The sequence below is a fragment of the Rhinopithecus roxellana genome, chromosome 14 (genome assembly GCF_007565055.1).
Source record: "Rhinopithecus roxellana isolate Shanxi Qingling chromosome 14, ASM756505v1, whole genome shotgun sequence".
Classification (NCBI taxonomy): domain Eukaryota; kingdom Metazoa; phylum Chordata; class Mammalia; order Primates; family Cercopithecidae; genus Rhinopithecus; species Rhinopithecus roxellana.
In genome coordinates this window covers 115,458,218-115,478,340 of record NC_044562.1, presented here as the reverse complement: position 1 = coordinate 115,478,340, position 20,123 = coordinate 115,458,218, and the positions used below count along the sequence as shown (strand labels likewise).

At 40.9% G+C, this 20,123-nt stretch overlaps 1 protein-coding gene and 1 pseudogene across 3 annotated transcripts in view; one reads left to right on the top strand and one right to left on the bottom strand.

Annotated features, from left to right (window-relative positions):
- The window catches only part of LYPD6B (LY6/PLAUR domain containing 6B), a 188,397-nt gene that overhangs the window by 152,227 nt on the left and 16,047 nt on the right, over positions 1 to 20,123 (bottom strand). The window lies entirely within an intron of this gene.
- Positions 6,544 to 6,863, top strand: LOC104658116 (annotated as a pseudogene).

The window sequence follows — 20,123 nt, the reverse complement described above, 5'->3', positions numbered from 1 at the left end:
TGCACATTAGTTACAGGTTCTTCTAACTTCTGGCCTCTATTCCTTCACTTACAAAAAATTAATGAGTTTTCTTTCTTCTTTTCTCCAAGAGAAGTCTGACAACTTTTAAACAGTTTAAAAGCATGATTTGTTGGTTGTTATTTGTTTCAGTATCCTATGAACTATTTAACTTCATCACATGAACAGATTTAATGCAAACATACACATTAAGTCTAAATTGGTCAGAAACGTGTTCAATAAAATATACACACTACAAAACACAATGTAAAACCACAGCCATAAACATATAGACCCATCTAAATAGAAACAGTCAATCTACACTTGATTGTCTGTGTCTACATTTTTCTATTACTATAATATTTGTTTACTACTTATCCAATCAGCACTGACACTGCCCCATAAGGAAGCAACAGCGAGTGCCAAAGATTTGAGAACAATTTATAAAATGGGAGGGAAATAGAGGGGAAGGAAGATTTCTGAATTTAAAAAATCAAAAGCTTAAAGTTTATGGAGCATCTAGGAATTATATACTCACTGGATTTATAGTAAAAGTTTCTAAAATACATTTCTATATGACTGATTGGTTCACTGCGTTTTATGAAATACTAAGTCCTTAAAAAGAGAAAAGGCACCTTGTTTTCTTTAAGACTATTAACACTGATTGAGCACACTGTATTGTATATTAACAAAATACATATGATACTGCTAATATGGGTTGCCTTGCGGAAAAAAAACTAGCTGCCTGAAGGAGGAAAAATGGGGTGGGGGATTCTCCCTGTACATTCTTTTGTCGCCTTTAAATGCTGAACCATATGAGTAAATTACCTATTCAGAAAATAAATTGTATTTTAAAATTTTAAAGCATTTCATAGGATATTCTGGGAGCTCAATAAATGTTAACTCAAATTAATCAGTTTCCCAGGAAAGTAAGTGGTAGGCCCGGAGAGATCACTTAGTTAACATTTTTCTTCAAAGAGGGAACCTCCCTTCATTTAGCTACATTCTAGGATCATGGCAATATTATATTTTTATTATAATAACATTTTTTCACCCCAATTACTCTCCTCTGAGGCTGGAAGGGCCCATCAGCACACCTTGATTCACAACTGATTGCCAAAAGCCTCTGTGCGTGCCCTTAGAAGTCAAGTTCATGTTGCTGGAAGCAAGGAGAAAACCTCAAAGAACAATCTGTACTCTGTAGGTTGAAGAATCAGGCCTATATGATATAATTATTCCTATTAATGGCATTAAAGTTGATGTTTTAGATCTATACAGAAATAACTGCAACTAAAACCAAAAACAAAAGGAGAGAATAAGTGAGAGAGCACGTGTGTGTGTGTGTGTGCACGTGCAGGCATCCATGCATGCATGTGTGTGTGTGTGCACATGTGCCATCACAAAAGTGGCCCTGTGGTCAACCCTTTGAGTAAACATTCACTTGAGCCTCTGAACTGAACCCACATTGACCTACCCCACCTGGACACTCACAGGGCTCCACAGCAGACCCCTTCTTTATGTAATTTGGTCATGTCTTGGCTATAAGATCCTCTGAAAGCACTCGTTGCATTTGAAACTTCTGGATTAATACTGATCCTTAGATACTTGTATGGGTTCTGATTTTCTATTGAGTCTCCATAAGCCAACGGACAGACAGCCAATGGTCTGTCGAGGCTTCCTTCCCCAGACCCATCACTTCTGCCCTCCTTCTCCTTTCGTACGACCGTCACCCTGGTCTAGGTCTCCACGCCCTCACCCGAGGTTGCTGTCCTCTCCCTCTCTCATTTAGCTTCTGCTTGTAACTCAGAGGAGCAGCAACATGGGCTAAAGGGAAAGGATCAGAGACAGGTAAATCCAGGCTGGAGGGAACCTGAGAGCATCACCCTGCTTGCAGAGGTTTGGCGATGGTCCAGCAGGTACTTATAGAAGTGCAGGCCCCCGTGCCCACTTGGGTCCCCAAGTCTGTCATCCAAGAAGATACAGCAGTGGTAGGATGATAAGCAAAAGCACTGAGTGGAAGAAAAGGAGGCTTCAGCAGCACAGCAGATCTTCCTAACATTCTGCTCAGCACAGAGCCCCAAACAGTTGCAGGACACAGCCCAGAACCAACACTGCCTCCCAGCATCATGGCAGTGGGCTTGGACAGGAGGACAGCAAGAACAAGGCAGATCCCAGGACCCAGCCAGCATATCAGTGACAGCAGGAAATCAAAGAAGAAACTCAGAAACACGGATCAAGAAAACACCATGAGGGTGGAAGCAAGGGTGTCATTCAGGGCACATGCCTTCTCTCATTCAGGGCTTCAGCTGGTTTTCTACCTGCCAGCTAATGGGTGTGAAGCTGTCAGGGTGCCTCTGCCTACATCAACAATGGGTCAGACACCAAGAGATATACGGGGCTGGGCCTGCTAGTGAAAAGCAAGGGAAGCTACAACTGCATGGGGTTGCAGAAAGCAGTGACAGCTGCTAGCCTGCCATTCCACTCACTGAAAAACTCTCAACAGCTCCGCCTACCTCACCATTATCATCATCATTAAACCCAGCAGTGACTGGGCATGCATTACCCATGAAGACATCACCTCTTACCATTCTCCCTGCTCACTATTCTCTAGCCACTCTGGCCTCCTTGGTGTTCCTTGAATAAACGAGGTTAAGTTCCCATCGCAGGGCCTTTGCACTTGCTGTTCCTTCTGCCTAGAAGGCTCTCCCCATAAGTACCTTTACAGTATTTTCTCTCTCCTCCTTCCATCTTGACTCAAATGTCTCAGGCTTTCCTGATCACCCTATTTAAAATTGCAGATCCAGGCCAGGCACTGGTGGCTCAAACCTGTAATCCTAGCCCTTTGGGAGGCCGAGGTGGGCAGATCACTTGAGGTCAGGAGTTTGAGACCAGCCTGGCCAACGTGGTGAAACCCCATCTCTATTAAAAACACAAAAATTAGCCAGGCATGGTAGTGCTCACCTGTAATCCCAGCTAGTCGGGAGGCTGAGGCACAAGAATTGTTTAAACCGGGGAGGCAGAGGCTGCAGTGAGCTGAAATCATGCCACTGCACTTCAGCCTGGGCAACAGAGTGAAACTGTGTCTCAAAAAAATAAAATCAAATAAAATAACAAATCCCCTCCTTCACCACTCTAGCATTCTCCCTTTCCTGTGTTATCCTTCACAGCATTTACTATATTGACCTCCTGTATGTTTACTTATGTGTTTGTTTATTATCCTCTTCACCAGAGGAACGTGTGCTGAAAATCAAGAAACGGTAAAACATAGGGAGACTGAGGAGGGCAGATCACTTGAGATCAGGAGTTCAAGACTAGCCTGGCCAACATGGCAAAACTCTGTCTCTATCAAAAATACAAAAACTAGCCAAGTGTAGTGGTGTGTGCCTGTAATCCTAACTACTCAGGAGGCTGAGGCAGGAGACTCATGTGAACCTGGGAGGCAGAGGTTGTAGTGAAATGAGATTGCGCCACTGTACTCCAGCTTGGGTGACAAAGCAAGACTCTAGCTCAAAAAAAAGGGGGGGTAAAACAACTTTCAAGAGAGAAAAGGAATGTTACCAGCAAAACAACCAATGCCATTATGCCCTTTTTCTTCTTCCTATTGCAAAAGCCATTTGCCTCCCAATCTTTAACATCCGGACTGAGAGACCTTGTCCTTGAAGTTTTCCTTTCGTGGCTCTTTGATTCCCTGGTCTTCTCTTTCTCCAAATGACATTGTTTATTCTGTGCAAAACTTCACACTAACCAAAAGCGTCTGCCTCTTTGTGCTACTGGGGGACTTAAATGAGTTAATTCATGCTTAGAAAAGTACCAGGATGGTGCTCAGTCCTTGTTAAGTGTCCAGGAAATCACAGCCATTGTTATTATTTAGTATATGGACCTTCTATTATATCTACTGATTCAAGTCTTATTTCTATAGCTAGAGCATAAGCAAACTGAAGGCAAAGATCTTATCCTATGTTTTCAGATTTCCCAGAGTACTTAATCCAGGTTTTCAATAATTATTTGACAACTGATTGAAACAAAGTATTTCAACTTTTAAAGATTTGCTTGAAAACCCTTAGAACCTCTATTTAAACAGTGATTCCAATCCTTTACCTCTCCCGGGACTGACCTGGTATGCAAATACAGCAAATCCCTGAAAACGGCATTTATAACAGGAGCTTTGCTATAGCATGAACAGCAAAGCCAAAATACTATACAAAAGATCAAACAAATATTGACTGAAAGAATTTTCCCCAAGGCAACTGTTATAGTCTTATCTTGAATAGAATGTTTACACAGTTAATTAAGTATTGCTATGGACTCAGCAAAATCCCAGGCAGACCCTGCCAAGCTGCGTTTTACATTCCCACTGCTTTATCGCTATTTACAAAGCCACGCACAAGTCCCTCTCTTCCTAGCCCCTCACCTATCAGTCCTGCTAATGCTGGGTGTGGAATTAAATGATAAGTAAGTCATACACCTTTTATCTGTAGACAAAAGATAATGGAATCTCAGTGCCAAGGATTCCATTTACCTATCCCACGGCAAATATGCTCTGTCATTACCCTCCCAGAAATCAATCAGGCTGCATCTGTTACTACCTGTTGACTTCTTGGAAATGTATGAAATAGTAGAATCATGTAGAGAGAGAGGTGTTTACTGGTTTCACAGAACATGCCTCTATACACCAGATACTAATGAAAGTTTACTTCCTATGATTATCAATCAAGAAGCCTGCCAGAACACCTCAAAATTCACCTCAAAATCACAGGCTGTTCTACATAGTGAATAAGCTGATTGCTAGCTTCCAATGGGTTGTCTAATTATGGAGAAGGTCAGTTATGATGAATAGAAGCCAACAAGAGTCATTCACAACCTTTCTTCCTTCCCTCCTTCCATTCAGCCATTATTTATTGAGCACTTGTGATGATCCAGGCACTCTTCCAGGCACTGGGAATACCATCAAAAATTACAATTACCATAGTATTAGGAAGGTTATATGAGGGAGGAAGGAGATCAATAAAATAAAGAGCTTAAAATTTTATAGTGTGCTAGATATTAATAAGTGCTAAAGAGAAGAAAAATTAAGAAGCAGAATATGAAATCCCGAAGACCCAGCAGAAGGAATAAACTTGCAGATGGGTAGCCAAAAACATCCTCAGGGAGAAGCCACTCTTTGAAGAAAGTGAGAAAGCCAGCCTTGTAGGTTAGTGGGGAAGAGTCTTGCAGGGGGAGGAAATTGAAATGCTAAGGTCCTGTGGCAGAGCATGGCTGGCGTGTTGGGGAACATTAAGGAAGCCAGTGTGGTGAAGCCTCGTGCTCACTGGGAGACATGGAAGGAATAGGCCCCAAGAGAAGCAGGGGGCAAGACTCTATAGCACCTTGCTTCCAAAACATATGCATTTTTATTCATCACAGAAAAGCCACCTGTTTACCAAATTTTCATGTACTCACAACTCTCCAGCCATTATTTTTCTAAGAATTTATGTATTTCAAGAAAATGATTCACACACACACACACGTACACACACACACCACCCACCCCTGCAATTAAAAAAAAAAAAAAGTTGTACAGCTAGCCAACATATTTGCCTGGGGAAAACTCTTAAGTTTCTATTAATAAAAATGAAAACTGTTCATGGCTTTGAGTGTAAGCCTCTGTAGGACTGGAACCAGGCCTCACAGTAGTGGACACTGCTCAGCACCATGGACAACTGGGCACTCGGTGATGCTGTGGAAAGATGTCACGCTGGCTAAAAATAATAATATGCAGAGTTATAGGAGATGGGAATGTTGAAATTTACCACAGGGACTTTTTTTTAATGTGGCAATGCTTCGAAGTCTTTGGCAAATTTAAATGCCAAGCTGACTCATGCAGTATCCAGACCACACATCCTTCCTGCCCAACCAGCTTCTCAACATAAATAAGATGCTATCAGCCAAAATGTGTGACACAGCAGGGTTTGGGGTGGTACCTTAAGATCTGCTATCTTCCAATTCTATTCAATCCTAATCAACCCAGTTTCATTTATCACATAAACAGTTTTCCATTACGAAACATTCATAAACAATTCCACTGCAGTGATTCCACTGTTCCTAGGTACACACAGTCTATGTCGCCAAGGCAAAAAGCACAACTACAAGGCATGTCCTGTGTAACAAAAACTAGCTATTATGCTACATGGATATTTTGTGTAATAAGAAAAACTAAAAATATAAAAAACAGTTATGATTATTAATGACCAGTCATAATCCTGCCTCCATCAAGTTCTCCCGAGGCCACCCCCACCAGCCCACCCACAAAATGGACAAATTCCTGTGGCTGGGTCACTTTTCTGGCTCTCCTTGGTTAGAAGTTATACCAAAACTGAAAAAAAAAAAAAAAAAAAAGGCTACATAATAAAGAACTTCGGGGTGAGGGCTGGGGGAAAGCAGTTGAAACATCAGAAAGGTATGGATAGGGAAGTAAAAATGAGTTTTAAGAAGAAGTGGAACAGTGTGGAACAAGAGACAAAGGAGATACTTTTTAGAAATGTTTCTTAGAAGATCCCAGCAGCCAAAATGGTGAAGCAAATTAAGTAGAAGTTTGCTTTTCAGGAAGCCTTGGAGGCTGCAAGTGATAAACCTGGAGTAGTTGACTTCTCAGCCACATGGTGTGGGCCTTGCAAAACGATCAAGCCTTTCTTTCATTCCCTCTCTGAAAAGTATTCTAACATGATATTCCTCAAAGTAGATGTGGCTGACTGTCAGGATGTTGCTTCAGAGTATGAAGTCAAATGCACGCCAACCTAGCTTTTTAAGAAGGAAGAAAAGGTAGGTGAATTTTCTGGAGCTATAATAATAAGGAAAATCTTGAAGCCACCACTAATGAATTAGTCTAATCATGTTTTCTGAAAACATAACCAACCATTGGCTATTTAAAATTTGTAATTTTTTATTTACAAAAAGTATAAAGTATAGAGACTATATACCCAACTGCCATCTGGGTGACAATAAAATATTAACAAACAAAAAAAAGTGTTACTAATGTTCTCTGAAAGATGCAAATGAAGCTTGAAAATTCAGAAATACTTGTTTGTCCACTTCAGTTTCTGAACTGTGTTCCTCTCAAAGCTAAGTTGTATCAATTACTCCAGGAACAACTGGACTTGGAGAAAGAGTCTAACTCGTGGACATAAGAAATGCACCAAGTTTTTCACTTAACATAATACATTCTGCATTATTGAGGGCAATGATGTGTTCCAAAACAAAGCATGGTAAAGGGGCTACAGGAAAAGTCATGGCCAGACTTCTCCTGCCCTACCTCAAACACAGAAGCCAGTTATTCTACAAAGGTTAAAAATTACATGCTGATTTCTTCTCAAACTGCCTAACAAAGCAGAGATTTGGGCAAAGATTTTTCCAGTCTCAGCAAACAAGCCCAAGAAACAAAAACCTCCTTCCTCACAGTGGTGAGATGTTCCCCACTCACCTTAGAAAAACAGGACTTTCTGTTGAGAGCACTCCTTCCTTCTCCCCTCCTATCAGGCCAGTTTGAGAGGAGGGGGGTCACACCTTCTTCCAAAGCAAAAGCTTTTCTACCCTCTAGAAAGTTTTGGTCAAAGAAGATTCATATATAATACAGAATACATGCTACCAGTGAGTAGTCAATTACATTTTTCTGTTGCACAAAGAAGATAATAAATTCTCCATTCAGACTGTAAAATAACTATTTGAGACATTAATGATTATACCAGGAATCTTCCTAAATTACATAAAATTTAAATAAAAATTAGAGAAAAACTTTTCTTTCAAGACAAAGATTATCTAAGAGAATTGCCTTAAACCAAAGGAAAAAAGCAAAGACTACATAGTACCACTTTATAGCCCTACAAGGATAATATATAATGTCCACAATCAGAAAAAAAAGGAAGTTTTAAAAAAGTATATACAGAAAAGATATGAAATATATATATACATATTTCAAATCTTATCAATAAATATACTAGAGGGGTAAATTCCTTTTTACTTTTCTTTGTTTTCTGAAGCTCTCATGGTATGTATTAATTTATAATGGAAAACAACTTTTTAAAGGATGTATAAATTATTAAAACATTCAAAGATTAAAATGTTTATTAAGGGTCATAATGTATAAATATAAAATATGATCAGGAAAAAGCATTCACCACTGACCATGCCACCTTTCCCAGATAAATCATTTACATATTATGTACCAGTGCTTCTCAAACTGAAGCAGGCATAAGAACCACCTGGAGAGTGTGCTGAAATACAGGTGACAGGAATGGTAGGCAGCCATAAAAAATAAGGAAATCATGTCCTCTGCAGGAACATGCATGTGGCTAGAAGCCATTGTCCTAAGCAAATTAACATGGAACAGGAAACCAAATACCACATATGCGCTCTTAGAAGAGAGACCTAGGCCGGGCGCGGTGGCTCACGCCTGTAATCCCAGCACTTTAGGGGGCCGAGGTGGGCAGATCACGAGGCCAGGAGATCGAGACCATCCTGGCTAACACGGTGAAACTCCGTCTCTACTAAAGATACAAAAAATTTTGTATTGGGACCGGCATGGCGGCGGGCACCTGTAGTCCCAGCTACTCAGGAGGCTGAGGCAGGAGAATGGCGTGAACCGAGAAGGCGGAGCTTGCAGTGAGCCAAGATCCGGCCACTGCACTCCAGCCTGGGCAACAGAGCGAAACTCCGTCTCAAAAAAAAAAAAAAAAAAAAAAAAGGAAAGAAAGAAGTGAGACCTAAACATTGGGTACTCATGGAAGTAAAGATAGCTACGATAGACACAGGGACTACTAAAGGGGAGTGGAAGGAAGGGGGGCAAAGGTTGAAAAGCTAACTATTGGGTACTATCCTCACTATCTGGGTGACAAGATCAATTGTACCCCAAACCTCAGCATCATACAACATACCCATGTAACAAACTTGCACATATACCCCCTAAATCTGAAATAAAAGTTTAAATTATTTTAAAAAGGAAACAAATAATGGCTAATAGAACATAGTGTCTCTAGACACAAGACACAAATGGGTAGCCAAAAATGGTACTGCCCCATCTGTACCATGGGCCAGTGAACTATATAGCCCATGAACTAACAGCCTATTTTTGTAAATAAAATTGTAGGAGGGCCAAGTGCGGTAGCTCAGACCCATAATCCAGACACTTTGGGAAGCCAAGGTGGGCAGATCTCTTAAGCTCGGGAGTTAGAAACCAGCCTGAGTGACAAAGCAAAAACTAGTCTCTACGAAAAATACAAAAAAAAAGGGGGTCAGGCACAGTGGCACGCCCCTGTAGTCCCAGCTACTTGGGAGGCTGAGGCAAAAAGGATTGCTCACATGCAGTGAGCAGAGATAGTGCCACTGCACTCCAACCTGGGCAACAGAGTGAGATCTTGCCTCAAAAATAAATAAATAAATAAGTTGTATTGGAACACGCACACACAGAAGACCCCCACAGGTAATAGAACCTGATAATCTGCATTTTAACAAGCTCTCAAGTAGTACTGATGCTGCCAATCAACCGGGCTCACTTTGAGTAACCAGGTTTGATGCAGCAGGAAGTGACTGGAGTCTAGCTTGGGTTCTCTCACAGGAAGCATGCCACGCTTATTCTAGATTGGGCAGAAGAGAAAGTGAACTCAAGATTCCACCTTCTTTCAGAGTTCTAAAGCAGGAGCACAGATTCATTTCTCTCTAATCAACCCCTGATGATTAAATGCTAAGTCATGTCCTTACTAGGGGGTCAATGAAATTTAAGATAATCATGATTCTAGGACTAACAAGCTTGTTAGAGCATCTGATGGAACCAGCCTTTGGATCAACTTGGCAGACTGCTTCTGCCCTCCCTAGAGTTCGCCACACACTTAGCAAGTATTTTGACAGTAGTTTTCAAACACCACATTGTTTCCTACTATTTCCATCATTTCCAAAAAATGATTTTGTTGGATGTCTAAGAATAGGAGGTAGTCCATGAATTCAGTATCTATCACTCATAAGGAGACAAAAGAAGGCAGAGACACTTCATGAGCTGCCCAAGAGGGAGGGAGGGTGAACTTCAAAACAGTCCAGGTAGTCCCTGTCCTTTTACTCCCAACTATGCACTCCTTAGACACATCGCAGTCCTCTGGGAGCCAATGCCAAAAATCATACTCAGAAACTCCATGAAACCTCAGTAATACAATGCAGTGCCTAATAAATTACTCAGGCCCCACTCAAACCCCTCCACCAGGCCAGCCCATCAAAGCACCAGAGGGTGACCATCATGTTTCCTTACACCCTAAGGAAGAAGGTACCTGGCTGAGAGGCCTCCACATTCCAGAGAGTGACAGCCCCTGAGAGGAAATAACTTAATTAACCATTCAGATGAGCACAGAGAATTCCCACCAGCCTCCAGGTCCCCAAACACCACATCTGCCATTTATTCCCGGTGCTGTCATTTCCTGCCTGCAGTGAGCTAATTACACACAGTGGGAATTCTGGAGCTGCCGGTTCTAATGTTTATCCGCTGTTAACTTGTTGTGTGACCTCAAAGATATGTCTCTAGTGCCTTTATTTCCTCTGCTATAAAAGCATGATAAGGGAAAGACATGCTTGAGAAAGTGCCCTAATATAATACTAGAGTCACTGCTATCCTTAAGATGCTCACAGGAATTGTAATTAACATGTCTCTTTTACTCAGGCCTTTAAAGATAACTGATGACATGTTGTCAGAAGTGTGGGATCTCAAATGATATTTTCTCTTTTGTTAAAACAGGTTTTAGTGGCAAATACTACCTAAAAAACTGTTGATAAAAGCGGTATTGAATGTGCTTCTTTGTAAATCATGGATGCATTCAAGGGGGTGTCCATAACCATAACTCTAATCAAGACTTCATAAGGAGAAAAGATACTGGAAAAGTCACCCTAAGTTAGTTTTCCATAACCTTAACATCCGGCATTGAAAACATAGTTAGGCAAAATAGGACTGTACTTCTAAAACTATGTTTTAGAAGACTAGTTAATAACACAGTCTGTGCTGCTATATCAGAAAAGCTGGTTACAATACATTTTGTATAAAAAACAATCAGTATAATCAGATTTTGTAAATCTATATGGGCATGGAAAAATGTTCAGTAAATGGCAGCTATTAAATTCCAGAGTTATCTGCTATGGCCCTGGCCCTTTACTTCTGCATTTGGGTTAGCAATATATTCCAGTTATAACATGTTGTTAATCATTTATGTGTCACAAATTTACTGTGAATTGTCCCAGTCTTTTATATAGAAGTTTTAAATTAGAATATTCAAACTTGTTCATTTTTTCCTTGCTAGTTGCTTCTTTTGCTTTAAAGCCAGAAATGGTCGCTCCTATACAAACCTAATATATATTATGTTTTCTGCTGCTTTTTCTATAATTTGATTTGCAATATTCAACCCTCTGGAGTTTATTTCTGGGATATGGCATGTTTGATGGGTTCTAAATTGATACTTTATGATGTTTAACCCCTGTATTAAATAATCCTTTCTCACTACTTTATGTTGAAAACTTTAGCTACATGTAGTTGGCAAATTATCCTAATTCACTTTTAAAATATAAGACATAAACAACTCAAAGTAAAAACTCAAATATACATGGCAGCTTTTTAAGAAATCTCAGTAAGACATTATCAACAAATCAAATCATCATCAAGCCATTTCTACCTCACTGGAGCATCAGTCAGCTAAGAATTCCCGTTAAAATCAGTCCTTCCTATTCAGCAGAAGACTTTGACAATGTAATTGTAGGGTATATAAGTATATGGTAGCTGAGTCATCAACTACTGTTTGAATTCAATAGTGTTCTAGGGAGGAGCTACTTCTTGGGTGGCAATGTTATTCTAACCCTGAAACAACTGAAAATAAAACCCCTTGGCCTGAAAAAAATAAAAGTAAAGAAGTAAAATTCATTGTTTAATTTGGTCAAGATTTGGCACCACCATTTTCACTCTATCGATTTTTCCTCCAGATATATTAGAAACCTGACATACACGATAGGTACCATATAGATTTGCACTTCTTGTTTGGTTTCTAATGTCTGCATCTTGCCATTCCCATTAAGATATAAGTTCCTGAAGTGCAAAGGCTGTGCTTAAATAGGGAAGGAAGGAAGAAAGAGAGAGAGGGAGAGAGGGAAGAAGGGACTTGGTGAACCTGCAGCTCCTTCTTTACTGAGCCTTGCTTACAGGGGACACTCATGAAAACCTGCCATTAGACAACTATTTCAGGACTTCGGCCACAAATGATACTTAACCAAAAAAAAAGAGAACATGTATCACTGAAAGCTTTTATTTGAATTCATCTCCCCTACTGACTAATACAGACAGGTTTTTGCCATCAATTCACACCCTGAAGCACAGGACATGATGATCTTTCTTTTCATTTGCATAGCTATGATTTGTCATTATCCAGCCCTATTTTTTACTCAACAAAATAACATTGCACCGTTAAGATTTCGGCATGTCTATTCTTGTAGTGGTTATTTTGAATTTTGCCTTTTAGAAGCAACTACTTTAAGAAAAAAAAAAATCATCACTTCTCAGGTATACATTTGGCTTGATTTTATAACTTAAGTTCTTGTGGGTTCACTTTTCCATGTAGGGAAGGAATGCCTGAGAGAGGTTCCTCTGGATCAATAGAGTTGAAGAAGTCCTCAGCTTTGTAATCTCTGCTTTTAATCCCTTTCTCCAATAAATGGGCTAGAGAAATCACTGCCATCGTCACGATCATCATCAATGCTACAATTTACTGAGCATCTTCTAGATGCCAATCACACTGCTACATATTTTACATGTGATTTTCAGTGCTTTTTTTGTTATCCAAAAGATTCTACGATGTTTCTCCTTCCTATCCCTGAAAAAATGCTCAGTTTAATCTTGCACTTAATTATTAGGTGTAATTTTATAGATATTGTTTAACTTTTTAACCTAATAAATAACTATCATTATAAGAAATCTGATGCTTACTTTTATAATGTACTTGTATTCTCCAATGTAAAATAGAAAAGTATACCCTATAAGAATGTCTTGTCCGTTCCCACTTCTCTCTTTTCTGTCTGGGAAGAATGGATATGCTTGTCACACAGCATAAGGAGTCCAGGGAAAAGGAGGGAGATTATTTTACATGCTGGCAAAAGAATGGTATTTGACTCTTTCCATCTCTGCCCCCATTCTCCCAAGCCCTGGGGAATCCAGGAGCACTGAGAGGTAGAGTTACACACCAATAAATACTAACCGGGCTACCTCCCCCTGTCCTGTCTCCCAGCATTTGCCTAGGATGTCAACTCGAGAGTCAGGCTTACCTCACAGAGGACTCCCAGGGAGTAGAAAGAAAACCCCAAGGAGTCCACCAAAAATGCAACTCCTTCAATTATATTGGGATAGAGTGACCTAAAAACACATACAAACAAACACATATTTTATTACTAAATCTAAACATTAAGTCTTATCATAGCAATTCACATGTTCAAGAATGCACTGCAAGGATTGCTGGAGCCCAGGAGGTCAAGGCTGCAGGGAGCTATCATGGCTCCACTGCACTCCGTCCTGTGTGACAGAGCAACACCCTATCTCAAAAAAAAAAAAAAAAAAAAAAAAAAATTGCACTGCAGCCTGGTAAGTCTGAGAAAGGCTACAGAGCATGCCTGCAGAAACACCTCTGCTTATCTCTAAGCTTTCCATTAAGTATCACTGGAGATACCACCATCCCCATCTCATTCCACAGAGTCTAGATCCAAATCCACAACAGCATATTTTCCCTTCTCTCCCAAAGGCTCTGAAAGCAAGAGAAAGAACACATTTGCTAGGCCCAAAGGTTAAGTCCTAAATGACTGTAGGAAGGTCACTAATTGAAACCGGACCCTTGGGGTGCCAAGCATGCTCAAGGTGGGTGTCAACTGCCCCTCATGGAAGTTCTCTCTGGGAAGCTACAAAGATGTAGATCAGGAGACATTAAATGCAGCCTGTGCCTCACATTGTTGACCCCGATCCTTCACCTCTCCCTGTGCTCCTACCCTTTTACAAGTGACTCTGTAGCTCCTCCTACTATAGGAGAGCAATATAAAGTCCTGCCCATTGATTCTGGGCTTTGCTGGGTGGAAGCCTAGGCCTTAAGAGGATTGCAAGTTTCCTCTTACCCCTGACAGCTGTACCACTGCCTTGGGAAGCTGGCCCAGGATGCCACTGCCCTCAGCTTGGCATGAGACCCAACTGCATGCCCAGCCAGGTCTCAGCCAAACCCCAGGAAACTCACAATTGCAGGAGTAATAATAAATAATTGTTGTTTAAAGCCACTGTGTTTTACAGTATTTTTACATGGTATTATTATGCCAGTAGTTAACTACTACATAGCGTAGGGGACTGCTCATAGAAAATATGATATGCCCCCTTCCCAGAAAAAGGATAACTAGATTTTTGTATGTGCTGTTGTTATGAGAGGTTTAGGTGAATTTATTTAGTTATTGCTCGCAACAACCCTACAAGACAGATAGGATTTTTATCCCTATTTTAAAGATATGGCAGCAGAGACGGTTAAGTAACTTGCCCACAATTGGAAAGTGGTCAAGGCAGGATTCAAACCCCAGTCACCTGGACCCAGCGCCCTTGCTCGTAATTTCTAGGCTAAATGGCCTTGCAAAGCGCCAAGCCCACCTTGTCTAACCCTTTGCTGTGGGTTCCCATGCCCTCTGGATAACATTTGACCTGACCAGCACTAGTAATTAGTACAGTAGTCAAGGCCCTGCATAGCTCAGTGCCTGATTATCCTGTCCAGACTCCTGCTCCTCCTCCTCCTCCTCCTTCTCCTTCCCTACCCCTCCCTCAAGGCCTGCTCCGACCCTGCTAAGCCTACAGTTTACCAAATCCACCAACTCCCTCACACCTTTGCACCAGCCACTCCTTCTGCCTGGACCACCTTTAGGTCACCTTCCGGGAGACAGGCCCAGGGAAAACTTCTGAAGGAACCATTTCTTGTCCCCAGACAAGTGCACAGGCTGCTTTATTCTGAGTGTTCTCCCAGGCTCCAGAAACTTCTCTACGGAGCACTAAGGATTCCAGGCTGTGGCTGTCTGCTTAGCTCATGTCTGAGCAGGATGAAAGCCCCTTGAGAGCATGGCCTAAGATCTGTTCATCTTTCAGCCCAGGGGTCAACAGGATGCCTGCTCCCATAGTGAGAATGCAGTAAAAACTGGCTACATTAAAAGGCAGGTGAAAGGAACAATGCTGTAATGAAGAAATGGATAGAGAGACAGGAGATTTGAAATTTCATTTTAAAATAACCAAGTCTTCATTTCTAATAACGTTAATTAAACTGCTCAACACCCCTGGGTCTCCAGCTATCTATTCTTCAATTGGAATCTTTCTTTCATGACGGTTTCCTCTGCCAAGCCTTTCCTTGCAGGCTGATGTGTTCAACAGAGTATCTTGGGACAAGTGACAAAAGGCACTGTATTGGCTTGCAAACGCAGGAGGAATTGAAGGCCTACTTCCTAAACATTCACTCCTGGCAACACAAAAGTCCCTGTACCATGCTTCCAAAGGAAATGGAGGAAAGTGTGTGGCAGAGGAAGGCACATTATTAAGGAGTGAAAGGAAAAGATTCCCATGACAGAGAACAGATAGGTAGGGACTAGATATGGAGTCAAAAAGACTTATTTAACAGGAGCGATCAAGTGACTCATGGGGAGGCTCAACGCTCAGAATCCTGTGCAGCTGACAGGTGGTTATCACTGCCGCGCCCTCAGGCTTCTCTCGACAAGAGAGCTGAACAGGGCCCAAGATGGAGACTGTGGCTGCCCTCAAAATCTCACATCTCCATGCCTCTTACAAGAGACAGATCACAATCACGCAGCAAAAAGGGAACTATATCCAAGAAGAGTGAAATGGACTGGCTGGGCACTGTGGCTCATGCCTATAATCCCAGCACTTTGGGAGGCCGAGGTGGGTGGATCACCTAAGATTAGGAGTTCAAGACCAGCCTGGCCAACATGCTGAAACCCCGTGTCTACTAAAAATACAGAAATTAGCTGGGCATGGTGGCGGATGCCTGCAATCCCAGCTACTGGGGAGGCTGAGGCAGGAGAATCGCTGGAACCCGGGAGGCAGAGGTTACAGCGAGCTAAGATGACACCACTGCAGTCCAGCCTGCATGACAAGAGCGAAACTCTGTCTCAAAAATAAAATAAAATAAAATAAAAAATAAAATGTGAAATGGACTGTTTCTAGAGTCAGAGGCTGAGACTCTATAAACACAAATTCCTGTCCCCACTGACAGCTTCATAATCACTAATGAGCAGTGTTTCTGTTGCTGAAAACACACATTCCTTGCTTGTGTTACCTGAGAAAGATGGGGAGCCCCAGAATAATGGATGCTTCTTGGTCTCTTTTACATTAAGCTTGGACCAAAATGCAGAGTCACAGACAATTGAATATAAGAATCAGAAGAGATCTTTGAGATCAGGGCACCTAGTAGTTTTCAAAAACACTTTGTTCAAACAAAAGTTTACAAAAGCATAAATATAGGAGAGGAAACTGAGACTGCTCCCATTGGGGTGCAGGGGCCAGGCACCCCAGTTGTTAGTGCAGGGACAACCTCTGAGATGGCTTGATGGAAGCCTGGGAATTTGATTGGAAAATCATGCCTTTAGTCCAAACCTGCATTTTGCAGCTATGAAAACTATGGTTCAGAGGGCCAAGGCGACTCATCCAAGGTCACATGGTCAAAAGGCAAAAGGACCAAGAACAGAACTCAGGTTCCTGGCTGCCAGTCCAAATGCCCTTTCTTCTACATGTTGAATGCCACCCCTTTCCTAGGAATGGACCTCCATACTTTCCCTTTCTTGGTCCCCATTAGCAAGTCCCAGGCCACTCGAGAGCTTAGGCTATGGAAAACAGTAACTGAGTAACAATACGTCTTACAGATGCATTCATCACACATCATAGGGAAAGCCCTGCTATGACCACCAATCCCCACCCCAGCTCACCCCTGACATGGTCAAATCATCAGAGGCTTGCGATGACCTGCGACTTTCTCAGGATCCCCTTTCCACCCCTTTCCTCTTCTGTTGCATTTCTTACAACACTGAATTAAAGGACTGCCTGCAATGCTGTAATTCTTCCATTTGCTGGGTTCGTCCCTACACAGTATTTGTGTTTGGTTTTAAAATGCTGTTTGCTCCACTTTTAATTTCCTTTTAGAGAGCTGCAAGAGAGAAGCCAATATTTAATCATAGGGACTGGAGGGGACTTTACAAACCGCTTACAAGGCACAAATAGAGTAGTTATTTTCCTATTTCCCTTCTGATTGAATTGGCTGCTGTATCATATGCAGTTAACAATGTGAACCCGAAAGCATTTTTACATCCTTATCTCACTCTCCCATACAATCAAAAGAAAAAATGCACTGTAATTAAAAAAAAAAAAAAAAGTGCAGGACAAGGTCAGGGTGGGAGACTAGAACTTTGTACTTATTTAAAAGTTAATTAAACTTGAAAGGTTTGTGGAGACAATTCATTTTGTTTTGTAGCCTAAGACCGTAAAGTTGCATTCCATTTTACCAATAGAATGATAAAAAGTAACCTGATGTTATTTTCATCCTAATAATAAATAATATATAATAAAAGTAGAATAAAGAGTTTCTTTTTAAATAGAAAAGTAAAAACGAAAAGACATGTAGCATACAAGTCTGAATTGACTTACCACAAAACTATGTAAACTATTTTAAGGTATGACTTATGTAATTGCTTTACGTTCACTCTTTTCTGGAAAGATGACTTTGCAGTAAGCACACAGGCTTGGCTTGACTTTATAGGCATCCTAGTTAATCTTCTGAATTGACAAATTTAAAACAGATGGGGTATACTCTTTACAAAGAAAGCTGAACATACAACTAATAAGAACAGGAAGGATCCCCAAAGCTTTATAGATAACTCAGATTTGGAGTCGGATAACGTCCCGCTCCTTGTCAGTTCCCGGTCATAAGTATCTGTGGACAATGCTGAGAAGCCTTCGCAGGCGAGAAGAAGCAGGAATCCTAGATGAGTCATATTGAAGATGAACCCGTGGCTGGTGTTAGATTACCCAAACCAGACACAACAAATGGAGCCAGGAGTGGGGTGTACACAGATTACCTCCCTACAGAGGATGTATGTATGTGTGTACATGCATGTACGTGCATGTGTTGTGTAAGATAAAACATTTCAGAGAAATAAGTTACTGATGAGAGAGAACAAAAGCAGTTCCTCCTCTTAGAAAAATGTGGACTGATTGGAAAAAAGGATTTCCAAGGCTCCAGTTCTACAGTTCTTTGATTCTACAAGGTAGAAAGTGAATCTTCCAACAGCACATTGAGACCCCAAAATCCTGATGGTGAAGCCCACGTCGATCACCTGTTTCCTTCTGACAGTGGTTACTCTTTGATGGAAACCACTTGCCAGAATATGTAACTTCCTAATCCCTGTGTGTCTCCACTCCATGAGCACCCTGGGGACATGGCCTGTATTTCATTCATCTTTGGGATCCCAGCACAGTACCTGAAGCATACAGTGGGCACCCCAAATTGTGGAAAGGCAGGAAAGAAAGCTAGTACTTAAATTTTATTTTAAAATATTGAATGTTTACATATTAGATAATGTTAGTCAAATTCCTTGGCACCTATATGTTACATGAGTATGTTCTTCAATTAAAATACGTCTTTTCTAGTAGCCATTATACCAAGTCTCCCTACGCACAGGACAAAGGAAATATTCCCTAAAAGAAATCAGCCCGTACCTCCTGCTCTATCACTCAGATTCTTAAGAGTATAAAAGTGATCATAGAAAAACAGCATAAATCACACTGGCCATCTCACTGATCAGGAACATCAGACAGAACAAGACAAGGAGGTTACTCTCAGCACTATGTGCTGTCTTTTCTAGCAAAGGCAATTAAGTAAGGAAAAGAAATAAAAGGCATTCAGATTGGAAGAAAGAAGTAATACTACCTCCATTTAGAGATGACATGATCTTGTATGTAGAAAACCCTAATAAATTCACCAGCAAACGGTTACAGTTAATCGACAAGTTCAGCATGATTTCAGGATACAAGATCGAAACACAAGAATTAACTGTATTCCTATGCACTACCAATGAACAACTGAACTACCAAAATGAAACTGACAATGTCATTACACCACATCAGAAAAGATAAAGCACTCAGGAATCAATTTAACAAGAGAAGTGCATAACTTCTACATAGAAAATTATAAAAACATCATTGAAAGGAATGAAAGAAGACCTAAATAACCGGAAAAGCATCCCGTTTTTATGATTGGAAGACTTACATTGTTAAGATGGCGACACTCTTCACACTGATCTACAAAATCAGTGCAACCTCTAGCAAAATTCCAGTTGGCCTTTTTCGTAGAAATTAACAAGCTTATCCCATGGAAATGTAAGGGACCCAGAATAGCCAAAATAATACCGAACAAGAAGAAAAAAGTTGGAACACTTACACTTCTCAATTTCAAAACTCTCACAAAGCAACAATAATCAATATTTTGTAGTACTGCCAATAAGGCCAGATGCACAAATCAATGGAATAGAATTGAGAATCTAGAAATAAAGCCATGTATTTATTATGCTCAGTTGACTTTTGACAAGGTTGCCAAGACAATTCAAAGGCAGAAAGAACACTCTTGGCAACAAACAGGGCTGGGACAACTGGGAAGCCACATGCAACAGAATAAATGTGGACTCCTAACTCACACTGTATACAGAATTAACTAAAAATAGACCAAATATCTACATGGAAGAGCTGAAATTGTAAAATTCTTGGAAGAAACCTACGTGACCCTGGATTAAGCAGTGGTTTCTTAGATGTGACACCAAAAGCACAAGCGAAAAAAGAAAGAGAAATGAATAAATAGGACTTCATCGAAATTAAAAACTTTTTTTTTTAACAGAGTATCACTCTGTCACTCAGGCTGGAATGCAGTGGTGCAATCATGGCTCACTGCAGTCTCAAACTTCTGGGCTCATGAGGTTCTCCAGCCTCAGCCTCCTGAGTAGCTGGAACTGCAGGTGCATGCCACAACACCCAGCTAATTTTATTTTATCTCTTTTATAGAGACAGAATCTTGCTGCAT